This window comes from Pinus tabuliformis, chromosome Q (assembly GCF_031772625.1).
Source record: "Pinus tabuliformis cultivar Carrire ecotype Pingquan chromosome Q, CPIR1, whole genome shotgun sequence".
In the NCBI taxonomy this organism is placed as follows: domain Eukaryota; kingdom Viridiplantae; phylum Streptophyta; class Pinopsida; order Pinales; family Pinaceae; genus Pinus; species Pinus tabuliformis.
This window is the reverse complement of record NC_142296.1, coordinates 1049381713-1049408634: the sequence shown is the minus strand read 5'-3', so window position 1 is coordinate 1049408634 and position 26922 is coordinate 1049381713.

Here is a 26922-nt window from a genome sequence, read left to right as displayed (position 1 = left end):
GTAGCTAGGGAATACCTCCTACAACTACCCAAAAAAATAAACACTCCCTCTTAGCTAGGAAGGTATTCACCTTGACTTCCTCAAATGTCCACTTTGTTAAAAAAATCTCCATCCCAAGAAAATATTGAATGAGCCTCTTATGTTAATGTATCTATCCACTTTATGTTATTTTCTAGAACCATGTGGAAATTATATTGCCTCAACATCATCCAAAGGATCTAGTCACACACTAGCTAAATACCCTTTGGAAATAAGGTCAAGTACCCCCTAATCAAGGTAAAACAAAAGACTAGTCCTAGATCACCAACTAACCAATTCATCACTTGGAACAAGATCAATTATCCCTAATCACTGATGAAATCCCGGGTCATTTTACCATTTCCCCATGGTGTCACATGGCACTTGAATAGTAAAAATACTTTCCTAATGCTTTAGGGTACTCACTCTATCCACTAGCCAAGTAACCCTTAGAAATATGGTCAAAAACTTCTAATAAAGGGAGCACTCCAAGCCCTGATTCTCTCTAGGCCATTTGCCCTAGCTGAATTACATGGCACCCAGTCAATACCCTTAACATAGGGAGAATTTATGCCCTTATGGTACAACATCAATACACCCTCTTAACAAGGGAGGCATTATCAACCACTCCAAGATTTTCCCTAAAGTATGAAAGCTTCATTAAGGATAAAGGCTTTGTGATAATGTCAGCAACCTACTCATCTATAGAAATGTATTAGAGCCTCACTACTCCCTTCTATACCATGTCTCAAATGTAGTGGTATTTGATCTTAATGTGCTTCAACCTGTCAATGAAAAAATGGATTTTCCAAAAGCTTCACACAACATTGATTGTCACAATATATCATAGTCATCTCTAACACTCGATAAAACAATCCTGGGAGCTGATTCTAAAGCCATATTTCTTCACAACTCACCAAACTAGCTACAATATATTCAACCTTTGCAGTGTTGAGTGTGATAGATGTAAAATTCCTGCTCATCCATGATATCATAGTAGAATCTAAACTAAAGCAACATCCAAATGTGCTCTTCCTATCTTTGGCACTTCATGCCCATTCAAAATTTGTGTATCCTTGTAGTTGTACTTCACCATTTGAGGCATATCTAATTCCATAATTGATTGTACCACATAGATATCTCAACACATGATTTTCCGCAATTCAATTTACATGTCTTGGTTTTGCCATGAAATGGCTCAAAGTGTTCATTGAAAAGAAAATATCAGGCTTAGTATTAACCAATACATCAAGGATCTGATCAACCATCGATAAATAGAGGGATCCACCGATCCTCTTAGATTCTTCATTTTGTTCTACATGGGAGTGGCCATGGACTTGCATTCCAACATCCCAAATCTCCCAAGGGTCATAATAATATACTTCCCTTGACCAAGGAAGATCTCACCCAGATTCTACCACACTTCTTATCCCAAGGAGCGATGCATCAAGCCTCGATCCTTCATCTCGAACTTAGAGGTCAACTCCCTCTTACACTGGTCAATGAGCTTTTTTTCTCCTATCAAAAACAAGTCATCAACATATAACAACAAGATCACAAGCTCACTTTGAACAATCTTGTAGTAAATATTTGGACCGACATCACCCTTGGTGAAGCCAAGACTCATAAGGTATCGATGAATCTGAGAATACCAAGCCCTAGGTGCCTGCTTGAGTCTATACAATGCCTTCTTTAGTCTACAAACATGAGACTCCCTCTCATGTACCTAAAATCCCCTAAGGTTGTTCTATCTAAACTTATTCCTTAGTTAATCCATTGAGGAAAAAAATCTTTGCATCCATGAAATGTAACGTCCAACCCATAACAAAATCAACATAAATAATAGTTATAATGGAAGTTTACTTGGAAATTAGAAGAAAAAAATCTTCATAGTCCTCTCCCTCTTTCTGGGATAACCCTCTTGCCATGAACATCACTTTGTACTTCTTTATGTTGCATCTATTGCATGCTTGATCTTGTAGTTCCACTTGGAAGTCACCATTTACTTCCCCTTAGGTATCAACATGTTTTCCCATGCATCATTCTTCATGATGGAATGATATTCCTCTAGCATGGCATCCTTCCAAACTTGTTGGCTTGTTGCCTCCTCATAGTTGGATGGCCCAGAATCAATGATGTGACTTATCATTGATGCATATCCTGAGTAGTTCTTAGGACATTTGATTTCTCTAAAAGTGCCACTATGAGTTGCATGTCCCTCTACATCCTGCAATGTACTATGGAGCCATACCAATCTCTTCTTCGATTTTGGAGTAATAACCCTAAGTGGGTCCACTGCCTCAATGGGCCCTTTTGGATCTTCTTAATGATCTAAATGATGTTCCTCAGGTATAGAAGTCCTAAACCCACATCCTTTGCAGCCTCTTCTTCTCATCATCAATATCCATGTGAGACCCTTTGAATCTCCAATGGGTTGCATCTTCATCAAAGGTAATATTTCAATTGATTTCAACCTATTTCTATCCTGGAACATAAATCCTCTAAGCCTTTGATGTCACATTGTATCCAACGAATTTTCCCTTCTCTCCATAAGGCTCCAACTTCGACCTCTTCTTCTTGGGTACATGAAGGTAGATTGGACATCTAAAGATCCTCAAATGCCCAACCTATGGTTTCTCACCTGTGAAATCCTCTTCGGGAGTCTTGTTCCCCAAAATTCGTTGAGGACTTATGTTTTAAACAAAGACTGTCATTTTAGATGCCACTCTCCATAAGAACTTGGGTAGATCCTGATCATCAATCATTTCCTTAATAGCTTGTACAATGGACCTATTATTCCTTTCAACAATTGATTATTTAATTTACTAATAATAGTTTTTTACTTGAAAAATGAATCAAAAGTAAAAAGGAAAAGTGGACTAATTTATTTTATTCTTTGCATGAGGTCATGTTCTATTTAGTTCACCTACTCATTTTAAAATTTTGATTATTTAGTATTTTTTCAAATGAGTTAAAAAAAATCAAAATTAACAATTTCCTTAAAATTTACATGAAACAATAATTTTCACAAATTTTCATAAAACAATAATTTCTACAAAACAATATTTTCTTAAAAATACTTTAAAATAATATTTTTTCTAAAAAAATTATAACACAATAACTTTTAATAAAAAAATTATTTAAAATTTGAAAAAATAAAATTATATTTTCTATGAAATTTCTCTAAAACAATAATTCCTACATAAATTTTCCTTAAATTTTTTATAAATTAATAATTTAAAATAAAATTTTATTAAACTTGGAAGGACAAAATACTATGAATTATATTATTAATTATTTTATGTAATAATATTATACTTTTACTTTAAAAGGTGAATTAAAAGTGGATACTCTATTTATTTATTTAGGTAAAGGTGCAATATTTTTTTACAAATTTCCTCTCAAAGTTGAGAAGAAAAGTATCAACATTTATAAAAATTAGACATATATATATATATATATATATATATATATATATATATATTTGTCTAGACTTTTCAAATTTATCAACTCAAAAATTCTATTAAATTTGAGAAGAAAAAAAATATGAGGTCTACATTTTAATTCATTAATTACTTATCTTTAATAATGGGTAGAGTGCCCACTCAAAAACCACTTGCCCAATGTATTTTTAGAAAGCCTTTCAACAACTAATTTTTTTATTTAATAATAATAGTTTTTTACTTGAAACAATTTTATTTTGTTTTTTTCATGAGCTAAATTTCTATTTAATTCACTTAATCTTTTTACAATTTTGACCATTTAGTATTTTTCGAATGAGTTTAGACTCTTAAAAACAAAATATCCATGTGGATTAACAATTCCCAAATATAGTGTAAAGAGACATTACCACTCTAATACCACATTGTAGCATCCTCATCCTACTAGATGAGGGACATTATGGCCCTAATACCATATTGTAACACTCCCAAGCCACTAGTTGACCCACACTACTATTTTACACCAACTATGATGCCATCAACTTGTTTAAAACTTCTTCAATCTAGTTTATAATCCCCCAATACCATTTTGTAATACACCATAGTCACCCAATAAAGTCATAAATTTTTCTAGATTGTACCATTATAATACTTGTCCTCATCACGATCCTTTCCCAATAGAAAAATTGGAGGAATTAGCTCATAGGACCATTTTAATCAACGGGTACCAATTTGGTGAATTGGGGATTAAAACTATCCAAAAGTAGTTTGAGGCATTAAATGGTGTTCTCTGGGAAGGTAAAACATTTCCTCTTAATCATCACACCACCTAGTGTTATTCTACACTTAGATAGCTTTCCAACGGTGCAAGAAATACCCCAAACAAAGTCTGTATGCACCCAAAAGATTACCTTGTTTTTTTACCACCATGAATGGAGAGGATGCCACATCAACCTCATTTATACATGGAAATGGAGAAATCCATGTGTTCATGATGAAGAATACTCTAGAAGAGTTAATAGTATATCTCTAGTTGAAAGTTGGAATCAAACCTAACCACTAGTATGCTCTTAGGTTGTGTTATATCAAAAAGGCTAGGAGGAAAAGGGGTTCCATTCTATTGGAGTGAATTTTGTTTCGTAGAGAAGAAGAATAGATGAGATTGGATAGAGAAAAAGAAATTTTATAGTGTTTTATATTGTGGTTCCCCACAAGCTATAGGCCACAGTCCTTTGTACTCGAATCCATTTCCCTTTAGAGAAAGAGAGAACAGATTAGCCTCACTTTCCAACTAGGTTTTCTCCCATAAGGGTTTCTCAGATCATATCTTGTGGTCAATTTGGTTTGTGAGTTTCATTTTTTTGTTTTCTATTTTCCATATTTTATATGTTTCATGCATGAGCATAATATAATAATTAACAAATCCAAAATTCAAAGGAAAAGTTAAAATTCATTGTATAGATTTTGAATTTCAAGTATAATTTTATGAGATATGTCATGATGAAATTTCTAGTGGAATATCATGACAATTTATGGATCATATTAGTGATAGAGTTAGTTTATTTGGGTATATTGTGGGGAGTTTCAGGGTATCTACATTGGTTAATGCCCCAATAATGGTTGATGAATCTATTAAGAACCCTCAAAATTCTACAAAGGAGAGGTTTGTGCAACTGGAAGCATAATTTGCAAATATAAACTATAATGTGAGTCACCTCATGGTGGCCATGACTAATAATCTCTAACTATTTGAATAACATAAAGGTTCTAACAAAGAGGTCATATTAGAGGCTAGGGTATCGAGAAGAACTAGAGAGGTAGCCTAAGAAAGAACTCAAGAAGGAACAACCCAATTTGAGTGGTGTGAACCATTCTGTAATGTCCCAAATCAATTAATTGTGGAACAGACACTTCATATTAAACTATCATGCATTTTCCAGAAGATTTCCATGTAAAACTAGAACCATAAATCTATAAATTTCACAAAATATCATTAAAATATCACAACATGAGAAATAATGAGAAATGCAACAACCAAAATCAGGCTTTATTATATATAGATAGATGCCAATACAATAGCTAGGAATGACCCTTTGGTCTCCAAACTAAAACAGAAAAACAATCTCTACACATGTGGATTCTGAATGAATCCACCAAGGGGATATGGGTGCTCACCCAATCTCTCTAAATCACCTGAGGGTGTTCATCCTGGGGCTACCAATGGAGTAGAGAACCAGGTCCTCAACCTCTCATACAAGAAACAATACTCAATCCAAGATGTCCTCCAATGGTCTCCTCCTCCTCTTTTATAGATTTGATGGACTCCTCTAGAACCTTCTATTTTATTATCATTTTAATCATGGAGCACTTTTCCCTATTTTATTTCGATTAAAATATTCTTTTAATGCAAGGGAAAGGGTAAATTAGCCACCATGTCTACTCATGCCACTAAAACTCATATATAACCATCCCATCCTGTAGATCTTCCAATTCTAGTTCCAATGAGCTATTACACTGAGGTGTCCCACCAATCAATCTTCTCGGAATGCCACCTCGAGCATAATTAAATAAGTTATGCCCAATAATAATGTTGATTTCTAAAAGTTGTCACAATGTGATGGAATGAAAGGAAAACTGTGCATATGGTGGAATATGCCAAGAGAATGCCATCAAATCCCATAAGAACTCTGCAAAACTCCATCGAAACCACCGATGACATAAACTTGCTCCACTAACCTGGCGACCTCCTGCCTTGGAAATCCACCCTGGCTACACTATGAAGAAGGCTAAAAATGGGGACATGACAGTCCTCCCACCCCAAGATTGCTTTCCCTCAAGCAATCCAAATATGTGGACAAATCTGGTAGTCCAATGCAACTAAGACCCAATGCCAGGATCCCATATGAACCATTGGGTGACGCTCTGCTCCTATGTCAACCCACCATGAATGGACTCCTCGATGCCTAGATCCCAGATCAATCTCCGACGGAACCTGTCATCAACAAATCCTCCTAGATCCCCATGCCGCCAATAAGGAGCATCAAGGCTCCACGACTCCTGTTGTGCTATAACTCCAGCAGTGAATTTTGCTCCACCTGCCGCGTACCAACTCATCACCTCTCTCCAATCCAACCCTTGGCCTAGACCAAGGTCAATCTCATCATGTTGAAGTCATGCTGAAATATTGATGAGTGGCCAGCCTACATCCTGCTGCCAACCGAAGCATGTGATATCCCTCACCTTGGAGGGCTCCTGCAATACAATGCCTCTGAATAAAAATGATACTCCATTAGTAGGGTACCAGCTCATGATCTCTCTCCAATCCAATGTAGGGATTCATGTGCAAAGAATACATCTGCTATGCTGACACTGATCCATGCTCAACTCCTGATGCTCCACCTGGACAATCAAAACATGTCCAAGAAATCTTGCCTCTCTCCCTCTAATGGGAAAAAGTGGGCAAACTATGTTGCAAGCCCTATCTATGAACTCCTGGAGAGGACTGTTGCCTGAATATGTTGCAGCTTTGCTAGCCGCCACTATATATGTTTGCACCTCATCAATGGGTAGACCCAAGGATGGATGCACCACCATCTCCAACTCTTTCTGCCTACTAGCCTCCTGTAAAACTACCTCGTCAATCTCCAACACCGCCTAACGAAAGATGTCTACAGATACTACCTCCCCGGAGGCTGCCTACACATCTGTCTGCTCCACTCCAATGACTGGCCCCACAGGTGTCTACTCATCCTCCACCATGGGATCAACGTGAGCCACTAGCTGACTATATAAAAATGGCTCCTCCCACACACTATGCATATCATCCTCCTCATGTCCTTGCACCATTGAGTGATCTTCATGATAGGCCACCACCAATGGCTCATTTCTCAAATCCTCCTGAGTCTCTTCTCCTGGGCTTTCTTTATGCATGGAATCAAATTGTTGCTCACCATCTGCAATCATCAAACATAGAGGCATAGGTAGGTTGCTATCATGCAATTGTTCATGCTCCTCAAAGGTGTTTTCATGCAAGTTAAATCATTCTACATGCAACTCCTACTCAAACATAGGCCCTTCATTTCTTTGTTGACTTGAATTATTTGTCATTCCTCGCTCTTCTTTAGTTTTTGCTTCTCTGTAAGTTTTACTTGTGTGATCTGGTGTCCATGCTCCTTGACATGTGAAGCAAATATTCTCTCTCCTCATTTGATTTCGGCTCTTATTTGGGAGCTCTTGAGACTGCTTCTACTTTGGTTCCTCATCCTTCCCAAATCTGAACCCTCCCAAAAATATTCTCATAAAATTTCTCCTGGCGATAGGGTCAGCACTAAGGGCTACGAGCTGCCTCAGTGACTCACCCATGAGCCAATAAATTTTAAAATTTCAAGCTCCCCTTACTTTTGTTGCAAAGGCCCAACAAAATAACCCATATAATTAATTCGCACTGCCCAGAAATTATGTTGTTGCTGCTAAAGATAAACTGGTGTTTTTTCCCTCAATACTACTCCAAAAATTCTAAAAATTTAACTTGAGGCTCCTCACACCAAACCCATAAAAACCCAGAAATGGTTTGGCTTAAAACCAATCCAAGATCAAGCTCACCAAGTGGTGTGAATTACCTAGTTCACTGCTAAAACAAAATGATCAAGGAACACTGATTTACAGCCCACATACTACCTAGCAAAATTCTGAAATTTTAACCATGAATTTCTCTCATGAAACCCAGAAAAACCCAGAAATTTTTTGGGTAGATTCCAAAAGATACAGAAAGCCCTAATTTAGTGCAAGTTTCCTACTATGCCCAACTCTGCACACTGCTCCAGATAAGATAAATTAATATCACAATGCTCCACCTCTTCAATCCATCAAATTTACTGAAAAATCACTGGCAACAACAGTCTTGGCACAAAAATAAAAATTCTACAACAAAGGATGACTTTGGCACTTCCAAAATAAATCCTCGAATTTAATTTTGGAACAAACACTTCATATTAAACTATCATGCATTTTCCAGAAGATTGCCATGTAAAACCAGAACCATAAATCTAAAAACTGCACAAAATCTCATTAAAAGATCACAACATGAGAAACAATGAGAAATGCAACAATGAAAATCCAACTTTATTATATCTAGATAGATGCCAATACAATAGTTGGGAATGACCCTTTGGTCTCCAAACTGAAATAGAAAAATAATCTCTACACCTGTGGATTTTGAATTAATCCGCCAAGGGGAGATGGGTGCTTGCCCAATCTCTCTAAATCACCCAAGGGTTTTCGTCTTGGGGCTACCAATGGAGTATAGAAACAGGTTCTCAACCTCTCATACAAGAAACAATACTCAATCCAAGATGTCCTCTAATTGTCTCCTCCTCCTCTTTTATAGATTTGATGGACTCCTCTAGAACCTTCTATTTTATTATTATTTTTATCATGAAGCACTTTTCCCTCTTTTATTTCAATTAAAATATTCTTTTAATGCAGGGAAAAGGGTTAAGTGGCCACCATGTCTCCTTGGGCCACTGAAACTCATATCTAACCATCCCATCTTGTAGATCTTCCCGTTCTGATTCCAACAAGCTATTACACTAAGGTGTCCCAGCAATTAATCTCCTCGGAATGCCACCTTGAGCATAATTAATTAAGTTATGCCCAATAATAATGTTGATTTCTGAAAGTTGTCAGAATGCGACGGAACGAAAGGCAAACTGTGCAAATGGTGGAATATGCCAATCGAATGCCATCAAATCCCATAAGAACTCCGCAAAACTCTATCGGAACCCCTGATGACATAAACCTGTTCCACTAACTTGGCCACCTCCTGCCCTGGAAATCCACCGTGGCTGCACTATGAAGAAGGATAAAAATGGGGACATGACACATTCATAGTCCTTATTCAATATGCAAAGTTTAGAATCAACCCATATCAAGGTGATATTGACTCTTCAAAATTAAATAGTTAGTTGTAGTACTTAGAGATTTATTTTAGTGTTCACCACAAAGAGGAATAACATAAAATTTTGTTTGTAGTTCTATTATGTAGATGACTAGTGGATTTGGCGGCATTACTTCAGGTAGATACATGGGTAGAGTTTTCATGAGTACACCATTGAATTTAGGAAGATGGAAATAATTCTAGGTATCTCCACAAAGAACCCATACATACTCCTCAAGTATATAGGGGGTCTACACATTCATATGTGGAAGAAAATGATGTTTTTCAAACCCAGAGTGATGGTCGAGGCTTGCATACATGCAGAATACCTAGAGGTCATAGGCTAAATAAAAATAAATCAAGTGGTTCAAAGAAAAAGGAGTGCCAGAAATATTCCAAGGAGGTGAACAAGAATAGGAGAGGAGGGGAAGACAAAAATACAATAGCCATAGGACACTAGTGAAAATATCCTAACCACCATATCAACCAATGTAACTATTTGATGGTCATACAAAGGAGAAGTATTAGAAGTTGCATCTAAATCAACACAAAGAAAGAAGATAAATATGCTAAGAAGTAAAATAACATGGTTGTAGATTCGAGTAATTAGGTGGAAATCAACTTGAATGTGGATGAGAATATTATCTATACATCATTTCAAAAGCAGGTAAATTTGTTGTCCTTCAGCAACAAGAAGAGAAGGAAATTATTAACTCTTACATTTAAATATACAAATTAGGGAGACAAAAATTTATGCTCTTTTCGACTATATCACTATAAAATCTCCAAGCAATAGATCTTATCAAGAAACTAGGACTAGAGGCTCATGACCATCCTATACCATATCCATTAGAAGGAGGCAGAGATAAAGGTAACCAATAGCATATAATCAATTTTCTATCAATGATTATTTTATTGATGAAGTAGAGTATGATGTCGTTCCACTTGATGTGTGTGGACTTTTATTTGAGAGTCCCTATATGCACATGTAGGATGTGATCTTCATGCAGGGAACCAACCAATATACCTCATCAACGATGGAAAATCCTTCACCATCAATGCACACAAGTCAAGTCAAACATATCATCAGTGAGTGTCAACCAATTCAAAAGATTGATCAGCTCCAGCAATAAGTATGCTTTGTTATTTTTAAGAGAAAAATAATTTGCATAAGGGTCCATGAGAGCTAAATCATCATGGAATGGATGCGCTAAGGAACAAAACCAACAAATGGAAGAGTTGCTATAAGCGTAGAGGTGTGTTCTAGGAGCCTAAAGGGATACCCCCAAGAGGAAGTGAAGCACAAAATCCAATTGTTTGCATACCCTCCATTACCAAACATTGGGCTATATAGGGAGTCCATTATAGAGGAAAACAAGGTGAAGAAGCAATTGTAGCAATTTCTGAAACAAGGTGTTATTCTACCAAGTACCTCATCATGTAGGTTACCCATCATCATTGTGCCAAAGACGAATGGGAATTGGAGAATGTGTGTTTTTTACTGGGTGTTAAACAAAATTATGCTTAGGAAAAGTTAGCCCCTCCCCGGGATAGATGATCTACTAGATTGGTTGTAACAAGTCAAATACTTCACCAAGTGTTATAGTATATGTTTTCGCTCTATATCTTGAGATTATCTCTATGTCATGTATGACATTCCCTTCCCTTTTGACAAACTTGATGTCCCTTGGAAAGTTTCTAAAAACCCATTTTTTGCTTTCCATGCAAAACTCCTTATTTTAACAAATTGTGTATATATGCATGCTCTTGATATACATCCTATGTACACTACGAGTTTCTCCTTATACATCTCGTGTATGTGATTAAAAAACAAGAAAAAAAATATAAAATTTGTGTTTTTTTTGGTAGGGTTTACATGTTAAACCGAAAATTTTCCTTCTATATCCCCTGTAACAACCACCCAACTGAATTTTGATGGTATAAATCCTTACATTGGGTAATCCTAAAAATAGTGCATTTGAGAGTATCCTCAGTCTAGCCAATTTGTGTGAGAGCCAAGTTTTTCTTCCCTAATTTTAAGCATCCTCCTGTTGTGGAAACCCTTGTTTCCACTTTTATTTAGTCCCTCCATTCCCTTGGTGCCATAACCCTTATGTTGGAGAAAAATATTGTTGGAGTTTATCTTTACTAGTTTAAGACGAAGGAATATGAAAGGTGGTTTTACTTGGTGCTTATGTTACAGGATAAAGTTGTAGCCTTATCTTGTTGTTTATTCACTTTATATAAGAAGCTCTTTCCTATTCCAATTTTTATGCTTATGAATGAATTTTTATTTATATATTGATTTGTATCATATGTATATGTATATCTCTCTTTTTCCCTATTGTTTTTTCTCTGTTATTTAAGGGCATTTGATTTTCATCAAAGTTTGATATTCTAAATACGCCTTTTAACTATTAGACTTATATCTCTTTGATTACATGTTATATGGGCTTTATTTTATGCCCTTGATCTATTAAGGTTCAAACCCGAAACCTCGAGGGAAAATTCCCTCAAACGCCAAGCTAGAATTAAAGTCATGGTATCACCAAGTATGAGTTAGAGAAGAGGATACCTAGAAGACTACCTTTAGAATCAAACAAGGTTTATATGAGTGGTTAGTTATATCATTTTTCTTATGCAATGAACCAACTACATTCATGAGGTTAATGAATGATATAGTGTTCCCTTTTATAGATTCATTTTTAATTGTTTATTTGGATCATATATTGATATACAATGTTACCCCAGAATAGCATAGCTGACATTTGATGCGAGTGCTAGAGACATTAAAGAAGCAACAACTGCTCGAAAATATCAAGAACTGTTAGTTTACATAGCAATGTTGGGGGTACCAGAGATATGTGATAGGTGGGGCAGAGCTAAAGATAGAGCATAAGAATATGGAGGCCATCATGAGGCAGCTTGTGCCTACTAATGGCTTTGAGATCAGGGGTTTCATTGCGAAAACATAGTACCTAAGCAAATTTATAACCTTGTTTTCAGCAGTAATAACACCTCTCCACCCCATGACAGTGAGCGGCTAGATTTTCTAGTGGGGAAAGAGTCAACAGAGGTCCTTTGAGGAATTAAAAAAGAAGATTAGTCAAACTCCAATTCTAGTATTAATTGTCTTATTTAGTAATAAAAATATTGTATTTGAAACTAGAATTAAAAGTAGGTAGAGGTAAGTTTTCCTTTAATTTACTTATTTGAAATTTTCAAAATTTATAATGTTTTAAAGAGAATTAAAATTTTAAAATCAAAGATCTTGTAAAAACAATAATTCCCTTAAAATTTCCAAGAAACAATTATTTTCAACAAAAAATTTATAAAACAATAATTTCTATGAAACAATGTTTTCTAAAAATTTTCTATAAAACAATAATTTCTATAATTGTTTCTACCAAATTTCTATATAACAATAACTTTTAACAAATTTCATAAAACAATAATTTCAATTTCCTCAGAATTTCTGTGAGAATAATTTTCAACAATTTTTTCATAAAATAATAATTTCTATAAAAAAAATATGAAACAATATTTTCTACAAAATTTATATAGAAAACAATTTGTTTAAATTTTTTTAGAATTTATATAAAATAATAACTTCATAATAAATTTCAACAAAATTTTCATAAAATAATAATTTCTAAAAAAATTATGAAACAATATTTCCTAAAAAAATTCTATAGAAAATGATTTGTTTAAATTTTTTAGAATTTATATAAAAAAATAACTTTTAACAAATGTGAAAAGGAAAATTATATTTTCCTATGAAAATTCTATAAATTAATAATTTCTATAAATTTTCCATAATTTTTAATTATTTAAGTTTTTGAAATTATGATGATTAGGTTTTTTCTATTGAGTTAAAATTTTTAAAAGAAAATTGTGTATTACAATGACCTTTTAACAAATTTGATGATTCAAAAATTCTTAGGAAATTACTTATTTGGTAATTTCGATAATTTAATTATTATTTGTCTTACTTAATAATAAAAATATTGTATTTGAAAATAGAATTAAAAGTATAAAGATGTAAAATCACCTTTAATTTATATATTTGAAATTGTCATAATTTAATATTTTGAGTTAAAAAATTTAAAACTAGAATTTTACTTAAAAACAACGATTTCTCTAAAAATTTCTTTAAAACGATCATTTTCAACAAAATTTTCATAAAACAATAATTTCCATAAAATTTCTATGAAACTAAGTTTTCTACAAAAATTCTATACAATAATAATTTGGATGTAAAATAACCTTTAATTTATATATTTGAAATTTTCATAATTTAATATTTTGAGTTAAAAAAATTAAAACTAGAATTTTACTTAAAAACAATTTTGATTTCCCTAAAAAATTCTTTAAAACGATCATTTTCAACAAAATTTTCATAAAACAATAATTTCCATAAAATTTCTATGAAACAAAGTTTTCTATATACAACAATAATTTCTATAAATATTTCTACAAAACAATAATTTTCATATTCTTTTCCACATAATTCTATATAACAATAACTTTTACTAAAAATTTATTTAAATTTGAAAAACAAAATTGATATTCTATGGAATTTCTATAAAACAACATTTTCTTATAAAATTCCTATCGAAGTTTGACAACAAAAAATATCAATGTTCCTATGAAATTTGAGCAAAAAAAATTATATGAATTTTACATTTTAATCAATTATTTGTTCTTAATAGGTGAGTGTCCACTAAAAAATCATTGTTCAGGAAGCATTTGATCTGATCTCCAAACTTGTTGATTTAGAAACTCTTAACTTTGTTCAGTTGTGTCTTTCATCGACCTTCTTTTCTTTTAATGATGTCATTTATAAACAAACTGAAGGCACAACAATGGGTTCATCTTTTACCCATATTGTGGCTAACATCTTTATGGAGTACTTTGAGGCCAAATCTCTTAACTCTTGGCATAAAAAACCTAAATGTTGGTTTAGGTTTGTGATGATACCTTTTTCATTTGGCAACATGGTAGGCCTGCCCTTGATGCTTTCCTACCACATCTTCACAGCATATCCCCTCATATTCAATTCACCATGGAAATTGAATCTAATAAATCTCTCTCTTTTTTAGGTGTCCTAGTTACTTGGCTTCCCAAGGGTTCTCTAGCTCATCAAGTCTTTAAGAAGAAGACTCACACTAATCATTATCTTCATGCCCATTCTCACCTCCACCCCTCCCAGAATTCTATTGTTCTTAAAACTCTTATCTCGTGAGCCCTTAAAATATTTTCTCCTTAATTTCTTCCCTCTGAAAAAGCCCACCTTTTCCAAGATTTCAGAGTGAATGGCTATACCTCTTCTCATATCTCAAAATATTTCAAGGCTGTCTCCAATCCCAAATCCTTTCATGTCATTTCCTCATCAAAGCCAAGTCTCTCTCCCTTACATAAAAGAGACAACTGAACTCGTTGCAAAAATCTTGTTAAAAAATATTATTAAAACCATCTTTAAACCCCACAAAACTTTGAAACAAATGTTCCAATCAGCGAAGAGATAAATTTGACCCCATGCTAAGTTCAGGATTCTACCAGAGTATAGTTCATGTGGGAAGTCATACATTGGCCAGACCAGCAGCCCCTTTAAAGCAAGCCTTAAAGAGCATATTGTTGACGATAACAATCTTTGCCTTTCAAAAAATGCCACACGTGAGCACTATTTTAATTCTAAACATTTGATCTACTTCAATCAATCCATAATCCTTCGGGATCCTTAGGGAAGCCCTCGAATGATCTGGTATTCCTTTGATACTAGAATTATTCAGGATCTTTTCTTCGTTTGATGTTACCAGAATTGCATTAAAGAGCATGTAAAAACCATATGTGAAAATACTTAAAGAAGAAACAACATAAAGGATATCATAAATGCACACAATGTTTGATAACGAAGTTCAGCCAATGTGGACTATGTCTTTGGGCCCTGCGTCAATAGTGGGGAGGTCGCTTCATTCATATCATTAAAAGAAATGCAATGACATGGAAAAATACATCATTATACCTCCAATCCTAGAAGTGACTTGAAATTTAACTACTCAAAACACAACAATCGCATGACCAATAGGTTTGTCTTGTCCTCCTAAAACTTTTGACTATAAACATGACCTACTTTTGAAATATACATTGTTGTCTCCAACTTCGTGCCTAATAATTAATGAATAATGTGGGTTTTTTCCATGGCCCTTGAGATTCGTTGGTTAATTGTAAAAATAGTATGCACCATTGTGATCCTTACAAAATTCTGAATAACTTGAGTATAAACTTGATCTCATTCTGACACTATCAATTTTGGCCCCTAAGGGAATCTTTATGATTCCTCGATAGATTCTACATAAAAATATCTATGGAATATTCTCCTAAAATATTCCTACATAAAAATATCTATGGAATATTCTCCTAAAATATTCCTCCCCATACTATGCACCCACCTAGTTCCACGTATCTAAGGCTCCATCATTTGAGTTCCGCCCTACGTAGTTATAATATGCTCTCGGCCTCCGTGCTCCCCCTGTCGCATGAATGGCATGAGTTTATGTAGTAGTGGAGTTTATAACGCCTATCGTTGTGGTCCATTGGTAGTCATTTCAAGTGATGTGTTAGTGGGCCAAGTTCAAACCTCTTGGCATACCCTATTCGGTGCACTGTCATAACAAACGTTTTACCCCAACTACCAAACCATATATTTTAAAACGTCGTTGTCGAAACTTTTGTTTATATATATATATGGCTTCATATGGTCAATAACCATACGAATATGGTTATATTAATAACCATTTATATTTATTTATTTTAAATGCCTTTTTTCATAATTTTGTTTTAAAATATAACTATATTGGTTTTATATGGATTTTTAATATATATTTTTTTATCTTATATGGATTTCTTTTTTATGGGATTTTAATTTATATATAAATATATATATTGTAGGGCTTAAGGATTCAATGATTTGGTGACAAACGTCAACCACTAGTTGGTTTTCAAGTAAGCTTGTAAGTCTCATGTAACATGTTCTAGGCCCCTCTTTCTTACTTGTCATGTCAACTTCAAACTAAGATAACTTGGTCATGCTTACTCAGATTTGAGTGTCATTTGCGCCACTGGAATATTAATGATGAGCACTACAAATTGGTGCCAATGTTATTGAGATTAAAGGAATTTTAAACTTAAAACTTTGGGGATCCTCCTAGATCATTCCTCCCCACTAAAGGATTGTTGGTCCTCTAATAGTATAAATAGTATTGTAATATTGATTTGCATAATAAATGCCTCTGATAAGCCACACTTTATTCTCCTTCACCTTTGTACTTCAGAGTCAGAAGTGATGAAACTGACACTCGTATCCATATGCAAATATGTAGCGTCCAATGCATGTAAAACTTGCAGGACTATACTTGTTAAGAGTTTATAACACACTCATGGTCAAGTTTTACAAGAGAAACCATACCCCATGTCATCCAACTAAAAGTCCAAAATATCACCATGTTGCATTCATAAGTGATGTTATATACCTCATTACTTTTACAAACATTTTTTCATCATGTGGTTTACAATCGTGACCATGCTCAACTACTTAAAAAAGTTACCCATCTCTTACCTAACTAGGCTAATGGGATTTCTTCTTGTAGTTGGTTTCCTTGTTGAACTGCTTCATTAGTTGGTAGTTTCACAGGTGCTTTCATATGCTCCCTATCCTTCTTTGGGCGTAGATCTATATCGAGCTTCCGACATGTGGCTCTTTGATGTCCACCCTTGTTGCAATGGTTACAATGGTTTTTATTATTGACCGTCTTTCTTGAATGGTTGTGTTTGGTGTGGCTCTGGCGAGAAGATATTTCCTTACCTCTTCCCTTGGAATAATCACTATCACTGGAAGGCGGTGATGTGCTCCCAGTAGCATTCATTGTCTCGGACTTGTCGCTTGAGGGAATCTCATGTCTCTTCCTTTTTGACATATCTCAATCATGCATATCGAGGTAGTTCCACCACTTATATGGGATTCATAATTCCCCATCCATTAACTCATAAGCCATTTCCATCATATCCCATCTTCTTCATTAACTTTGAACTAATATCTTTAGTGTGCTTTTCAAATGCACCAATATCAACATCATAATGAGAACATGAAACTAAAGAATCATTGACATTGTTTACCTCAGTTATCGATTCTGAAGTAGGTGATGACAGATTTTCTAAGTGCACTACAACTTTACTAAGGCCTCTTCTGTAGCTCGTAACTGAAGTTGCAATCCCTACTTCTCTTCTTCCGCTTCTTGTAGAATTCCTCTCAGTTTAACATTCTTTGTTTGAATTCTTTGGTTTATCTCCTCAATTTCTTAGAGTCGTGCATTCTTTGGTGCTCTTCTCATCTTTGGTACAACACCTGTTGCAATATTTGTCTCATCACCTGAGTTAGAACCCATTTCAATTGGTCCATCACCTGCAATGTCGACAGTTGTGATCTTCAACTAAATGCTTGAATCAAAACTTGGGTCAATTGGTCCAACAACTTAGTAGTTGTGACCTTCATCTCATCATATGAATCGGATCCATGGCCTTGTTGCCTTGTAGTAACAATCTTCTACTTCCCTTTGCACCATACTTCTTTGGCTTCAATTCTGGATGCATTTTCCAGCAATGCTCCTCATCATGCCCTTCTTTCTTGCAATGAGCAGAAGGGGGAATTGCTTCCTTTTTTCTTGTTGTTGTTACCTTCTTTGCATGGTTACCTTTTTCATACTTTCCCCTTCTTTCAAGGTGAATAACTTTCACCTAGCTGCATCAAGAGTAGTTGGTTTAAACTACAATAATGAATTTCGAATATAATTATGTAAAGAACCATTATATTTCATCAAAGTATTACAAGAATCTAAAGGAATGCCCAATGTCAATGTTTGCTTCCTAAATTCCTCTATGAAACTTTGAACATATTGACCATTTCCTTGTCTCAAATATTGTCATTCTATCATGGCTTTCTGTTGATATCCCAGTGGATAAAGTTATCCTTTTAATGCAGAAACAAATTCAAACCAAGAAAAATGAGTTTACCCACATGCTTGCGACCTTTCTAAGGTTTTCTCTCCCACCATACAAGAGCGGTGTCTCCCAAATGAAGAGATGTTAAATGGATCTTTCCTTCATCCTCTTTGATCCATTGTATTTGGCAATACACTTCAATGTTTTTGATCCAATTGTTTAGCTTTTCTACATTAGCTTCTCCATTAAACATGGGAAAACAAAACTTTACATCCAACTTCAAAAAAAGGCTTTTTAGAATAATTTCTATGTTTTTTATTAGAATTATGAGAATGAGATGATGAAGAAGAATAACATTCACTTGAAGATGGAGATGGAGGTTCAAGAGGTTCTCCTCCATTTCCTTGATTTACCAAAGCATTGTCCTATGCTTTCTCTTTCTTCTTCTCTTCCTTCTTTTCCACTCTCTTCTCTGACATAATCTGTAAACAATATATGTACCTTATTTTCCATGTTGTAGAAGGATTTTTCAAAAGTATTTTCATGCTCAATGCAGGCATCGTCATTTGCCATTTTCCTTCTTCGTGTTGCATGTCCAATCTCTAGGTCAAAAGACTTAAGTTTTCCTTCACCATTTTTTAGCTTGGTCTTGTTTATCATTCACACTTGCAATTCACATCAGCAAGAAGACCGCTCATATACCAAACTTGATTCGGTATTCCTATAACACTAGCATTATCCAAGATATTTTCTTTATTTGACATTAGCATAATTGCATGAAAGAGCATGTAAAAGCCATATGTGCAAATACTTAAAAAAGAAAGCAACATGAAGGAGATCATAAATACAATGCACACAATGTTTGATAACAAAGTTCGTCAAATGTGGACTATGTCTCCTGGCTCTGCTTCAATAGTGGGGATGTTTCTTCATTCATCTCATCAAAAGAAAGAAAAGTACATGGAAAAATGCATCATTATACCTCCAATCCTATGACTGACTTGAAATTTGACTACTCAAAACACAGTTATCATAGCACCAGCAAGTCCGTCTCACCCTCTTGAGACTTTTGATTGTAAACATGACCTACTTTTGAAAGATGCATTGTTGTCTCGAACTTTGTGCCCATAAATTAATGAAGAATGCAGGTTTTTGCCATGACCCATGAGATATGTTGCTCAAATTAAAAAACAAACTACACCATTGTGATCCTTGCTAAATTCGAAATAATTTGAGTATAAACTTGACCTCATGTTGACACTGTCAATTTTGGCCCATTTTTTGTTTTAAAATGGTTTTTTTATAACTGCATTTTAAAATATAACCATATTTGTTTTATATAGTTTTTTAATATATATTTTTTGTCTTATATGGATTTCTTTTTCATGGGATTTTTAATTTAAAAAAAATTGTTTTTATGTAGGGCCCAAGGATCCAATGATTTGGTGACAAATTTCAACTACCAGTTGGTTGCCATGTAAGCCTGTGGGTCCCGTGTAGCATGTTATAGGCCTCCCTTTCCTACTTGTCTTGTCAACTTCAAACTGCGATAAGTTGGTCATGCAGGCTCAGATTTGAGTGTCGTCTATGACACTAGAACCATAACAACAAGCACTACAACTTGGTGCCAATGTTGTTGAGATTCGAGGACTTTGAAACTTGAGTCTTTAGGGATCCTCTTGGATCATTGAAATAGAGACACACCCTAACAACTTCAATAGAGAAGATGGTTATCAATTAAGCCATTCTTAGCACCCAGATATCCATCATATTTATCAATAGTTTTACCTCATGTTTCTACATATATCCTCCTTTTATTCGTTTTTAATCCTATTTTAATCCTACCATTAATTTATTTTCATAGTATATCTATTTTCCCACTTATTATTTTTTCTAATCATAATTAGTTTTCCCCCTTTTTCTTTCTTTTTTTGCTTTATTTCTTCTTCCCTTTATCCTTCTAGAAAATAATTCCCCCCGCCCCCCACCTTTCATTATTCCCTTATCTTTTATAATTTGATATTTTATTTAATTTATTTCAAATATATTTATTTTATTTAATTTATTTCAAATATATTTATTTATTTATTTATGTATTTATTTATTTATTTATTCGTTAAATTATTTTTATTCAATTATTTAATTTAATTTAATTATTTGGCCCTTGCCACTTTTATTAATTAATATTTTATCTTAACAACTACTTTCAATATTTTATTTTTTCCCTTAATGGGTAATTTCAATATTTTAATATTTAGCCTCAATGGCTAGTTAGTTATCTCCCTTTATTAAAAGCTTCATAGCACTCATTTGTGATTATAAAAAATTTCTAGTCTCTGATGAGGGGTGGAGGGTTCACCCAAAACATTTGACGGGATTAAAAATCTTCCACAGTTTGATTCGGAAGATTCTCTCAATATTAAACCATTTAAAAATAGATACCCAAAAATCCTATCAAATTTGAAAAGAAAAAATTATATGAATTCTTCAATTTAATTAATTGTTTGTCTTTGATAATCAATGGAGTGTCCACTCAAAAACTACCTATCTAATGTATTTCTAGAAAGTCTTTCAACAACTCACTATTTAATTTAATAATAATACTTTTTACTTGAAAAGTGAATTGAAAGTAAAAAGTAAAAATTGACAATTTTATTTTATTTTGTGTATGACTTCGTGTTTTATTTAATTCACCTACTCTTTTTAAAAATTTGATGATATATTATTTTTAAAGTGTTTAAAAAAATTTAAATCAAATAAAAAAAATTCCTAATTCAATTAACAAAATAAAATATTTTTGTATTCTCACTATATATATATATATATATCACTTTTTCGTTGGAATTTCGTCAATTGTTGACTAGAGAGACGTTGTCCAGCGAGTAAAAATATTGACTTCATCAAATGTCAGTATTTGGATATGCGACAAACACAATTATTGTCAAATATCATATGAATGTATTGTTGGATATCCAATGATAATTACTTTTGTCAGATATCCTATGAACGTCGGGGTTTTTTTTAAATACAAAAATTAGAAGTAAAATTTGACAGTACAGCCAAACTTCCAAGGTACAACGTTAGATTTTTCGCCCATATGTACTAGTGTTTTGACAATTGTTACATTCATGAATGAAAATTATACATGCTAGAAAATTGACATGATATGCATAGCATGGATGACGACATGCTAGAATGGGATACAAATGAAAATGTCTTTATGTAGTTTCCATTGAAATCTATAATAGTTGAGTTAATGAATTTATGACCAATGTGTGAGGCTGAGATCATTTCAAGAATTGTTGGATATTGCTACAACATGGATGTTATCAACTAGTTGGGCCCTTCAAAAATGATTCAGCTAAAAGTGTTGTTAATGAAAGTCAAGTAAACAAGGCAGCAGTAGGCCAGGAAAAAAATAGTAAAGGAAAGGAATTGGGTAAGGATATCTTTGGCTGAGTTTGAAAATTGATGTCTCAAATTAATGAATGCCTTACATGGATACCAATAAGTGGTATGGTTTAACTGGTGTTTTGGTAATTTTTATATTCATGAATGAAAATTATAAAGGCTATAAAATTGACATGATATGCATAGCATGGATGATGACATGCTAGAATGGGATACAAATGAAAATTCCTTTATGTTGTTTCCATTGAAATCTATAATAGCTGAGTTAATGAACTTATGACTAATGTGTGAAGCCGAGATCATTTCAAGAGTTGTTGGATATTGCAACAACAGGGATGTTATCAACCAGTGGGGCCCTTCAAAAAGGATTCAGTTAAAAGTGTTGGTAATGAAAGCCAAGTAAATAAGGCAACATTAGGTCGGGAAAAAAAACGTAAGGGAAAGTAATTGGGTAAGAATTCCTTTGGCCGATTTTGAAAATTGATGTATCAAATTAATGAATGCCTTGCATGGATACCAATAAGTGGCATGGTTTAACGTAGGGAGCCTTGAGTATGAAATATTACAATAACTATTATAATGAATGCTAAGGAAAGTGGAGATAAAAATGCTAAAGAACTTAGATACATGCATTTCTCATTTCTAACTCATTAATCTGTTGGAATAAATGTTTAATTGCAATTCCTTTAAATTGAATTGGAATGATACATTTATTACGAGTATAATGATTTTGAGGTCACTTCAGATTGTTGTGAATTTTTGCAATAAGAAGATTGCATGCATATAAGCAATGACAAGTGTTGGTTGATTGGAAGATCAGGTTACAAGTAGAGTGTTGGAATGGGGCATGAGAGAAAAGAAACCATGACAAGTTAACACTACCTACAAAGGATCCCAATAGTGTGATTAAAATAAGATCTCATGCTTATGAGATCAAGATTTTAGGTGAAGCAAAGTTGGGAAATTGAAATTTCTAGTTTGAAATTTTTTAGTATACCTCATGGGAAACCAAATATTGTAACACAAGTGAAACGAGGGAGTTGGGAGCTCAAGAATAATATTGGGGTGATGACATTACAGCATGTGGATTTTTTTTTTTTATCTCATGGGAGCAATTCATAATTGGTACCTTGACCATAAGACTCGATAAGTAGTGCAATGGAGCACGCCATATGGGTTCTTTCCCGTAAGACTCTATGCACGTGTTATTAAATCATGCTAGGAGGGTTCTTGACCATAAGACTCTGACAACTACCCCATGCAAGATAACTTTGGGACAGGCAGACTGCCTGGAATGGAGGATTTATAGGCCTGGATAGATGGAGAACTAGTGGGATAATAAATATGCCCATGCTCACGGTGATGTGAGCATGATGGAGCTTGTTTGGGAGTTGTATGAAAAGACTGCATGGAGCAGTATATCTGCAGGTGGAGACACGGTGTGCTCTGGACTTTGATAGTGCTTATAAAGTGGAGACACTATGTGCTCTGGATTCATGTGAGCTAATTTAAAGACGGAGCTAGTTGGATACTGAGTAGATAATTTGACTCATTAGTGCTTAACAAGTGGAGGCATGCTCTGGATTCTTGTAGTACTTAACAAGTGGAGACGTGCTTGGATTCCTATAGTGATCAGCAATGGATTATGTGGAGCTTTCTTTGTAAAGACGGAGCTAAATAGTGCATGGAACTATGGAGTGTATACACCACTCAGTGATACAAAAATCAAGGAAATAAAGAGTTTCATAGAGATAAGTATCAACTACTAGTTTGAAGAATTTCTTTGTTTAAGTTATGATTTAATTTTTTTTTGTTGACCTCATAAAGAACTTCCTGATGAAAGTATGGTTTAATTTAAAAAAAAATATTATGAATATCATACGACTCATATGCTTATGATGTAGTAAGTACTATTGAATTTTCCAACACGAATAGATGAGGTTAACTACAATGCAAACAACATCAACTCAATAATATCAATGTGCATAGCAGCAACACACTAGAGTAGAAGACTTCAGGAACTAGGCCATTGTGGTGATACTATAACCATGTGATATGCATTGATTGTCATGAGACATGCCATGACACATGTGATGTGTTATTAAAGCAAGGCAAGGATATGCCTTGGCTAATAAATTATTCATGTGCGAGGAATCCTTACGAGGGGATATATCACCTAAGCGACTCAGGAAGTAGAGAAGGAGATGTCTAAACTTGGAAGGTGAGTGACAACACAAAAGAGGAAATGGGTTGCTTGATGGACTGGTGAAGCAAAGAAGGGGGTGTCAAAAGTTGGAAAGTGAATTGGTTTTCAAGGAATCATGTGCATACTCATTAGTATCATATATGAATTAGGTGTTTCCAAGGAAGCAATGAGTTGAATTGTTCCTTGAAGTAGCATTGATCATAGTGGATGGCATGGTTGGAAATTAGAAGTGGGTCGTACTCTAGAATTGAGTAATCAAGCAAGATAGGGTGTAATGGAAGCACTTTGAACCAGATGAATCCACTTAAGAAATGGCTTATTAGATGACGATATCTTACCCATTTTTGTTTACTATGTGAGTAAATTTAAAAATAATTGTGTGTATATAAATCTCACTATCGAATTCTGTGTTTGAGTATAGAACACTATAGAATTTTTTGTTTGGGCATAGAACACTATTGAATTTTGTGTTTGGGTATAGAACACTATCGAATTTTGTGTTCAGGTATAGAACATCGAGGATGGTGTTCCTCTAAGGGGATGGGGTTTGTGAAAACCCTTTTTGATACCCCTCTTGTAAAAGTCACTATGAATTATAATTCATGTAAACATTGTGGAAATGTAAACACAATGACTGGGCTGAAAGGAGTTGACACAGATTCATAGGTCTAAGGAGGAGTTTCTTGGGAAGTGATTAAACTCATGCTATTTCATTTAATGTGCTACCAGTTCCCTAAGTGGGTTTAAAGGCCTCCATAGTAGGCAGTGTAGTGCCCCGCTCTAGTCGACTGACAGTGATATGAAATTAACATTTATTTATCCCTAAGGCCCACACTTTATTATTTTAGGACCTCGAGTTGAGGATCCAGACACATGCCTCTATTATTAGTGGTTGTGATGTTTATGTATGTTCTCCATTGATATTATGACGAAGATAGCATTAATGGTTATGTATGTTATCTATTGGTATTATGATGATTGTAAAATTAATGGTTATGTATGTTCTCTATTGATATTATGATGATTGTAACATAAATGGTTATGTTTGGTCTCTATTGAATTTATGATGATGATAGCAGTAAAGGATATGTATGCTCTCTATTGATATCATGATGATGATAGTTTTGGTGGATAGGTATGTTTTCTATTGATGTTACGATGTTGATAGCTTTGATGGATATGTATGTTTCCATTGATGCTATGATGATGATAGCCATGATGGATGTGTCCCCTATGTTACTTAATTGCATTAGTTCTGGTTCACAATGAACAATGATGTGAATGACTAGGTGATGTTGATGATGTTATTAGGACAACGATGAACACTGAGAAACCTTGTTACTGATTGTTATTATGGCAGGAAACCACCAGAGGCACTCTCATATGACGAGTTAACGACACCTGGTTTGATGAAAATTTATATTATTTTATCTTTGAAATTCTAAGTCAATTTTGAACCTATTATATATGTTTATCTATATTCTGATGATATGTTAGTGGTTGCAGGCACAATTTAGTTGCTTGGCTGAATGACTCACATATGGGTGATGGGGTTGTACAATTGGATGGAACTCCATAGGAGGGGTGGGACAGTGTCCCTGATCTCACCCACTAGCACTCCCACTGTGACTTGGGCTAGAAAGGTTGAAACACCTTCGCCTTGAAGATCACGATGTCATGAGGTCAGGTCCCAAAGTTGGGTCGCTCATGAGGATTTTACCGGGGGGCGCGCATGAAGGTGGATTCCTTGATCCCTGACACCATTACTCTCACTATAGTAGGCAACATAAGAGATAATAGTGGTCTTTGTCGTTGCACCTATACTTTCCCCTCGTAGCCATTGAATGCTTGAAGGGAAAGTGGTGTGGCACCCTTGGAACTTCAAGGGAATTTCTTGAAGGGCACGGTCAACTTGGCACCCTTGGCATCACAAATAAATTGTTAGGTGTGACACCCTTGGAACTTCAAGGGAAGTTCTTGAAGGGCACCACCAAACTTGGCACCCTTGGAATCATTAAAAATAAATAAATCAATAAATATAATCAAGATATGAAAACCATGTAAATTCACATCAAGTGGTAAATTATGATTAGAACCGAGGTAATTAAATCAAGAATAAAACTTGGGTTAAAGGGATCATAGGAAGAAATAAAATACTTTACCTTAAAAACTCTACCCTTCCCATGTCGGAAAATTTAAGGTAGATAATGTAATTTAATTAGCTAAAAAGGGGAAAGAGGGACATAAATGTATGGATAAATATTAATCCTAAAATGGCTAAACCTAATTAAGAGAAGAGGATGGTGAATTAAAATAAGATTAAGAAATTAAATTTTAGAGAAATTTAGAGAACCTCCATGTGGCAACAACCAACATAAGAATATCCATCTAAGAGATAACTTGAGTTAAATTAGAGAGTAGATAGGGCATCAAATCTTGACTTATTAATTGACTTTAGTAATTAACACAAATTAAGGAGTAAAAAGGGGGATCAAGAGACAACTAGGAGAAGAAATAGGAATCTTGTTGAGGTGAGGAAAATATCATTTTTAAACTAAAATTTAAGTAAATAATTTTGGAGATCCTTGAAGATAGAGTGACACATGGATGGGTGAATAATCAAACTATTGGATTAACAAAAATAATTAATTATGCACGAAGTGACAAGTGTCGCCTATGAGGACTCCTATAAAATAAGGGGCAGGCCATGGGAGAAAGGACTTTTTCTTTACCCTATTGTTGGATGGATGAGATTATGTCAGAGTAGTGACTACGAGCTATAGTGAGTTTGGTGAGGTAGAGGACTTTAGAGAGGGGAATCTTGAGCCAAAGAGTCCTCTCCTCTACCAGCTATTACATTCCTCCATTGTACAACCCCATTGCATCTCGGGGTTCCGTGGGGAAGGAGTACCCAA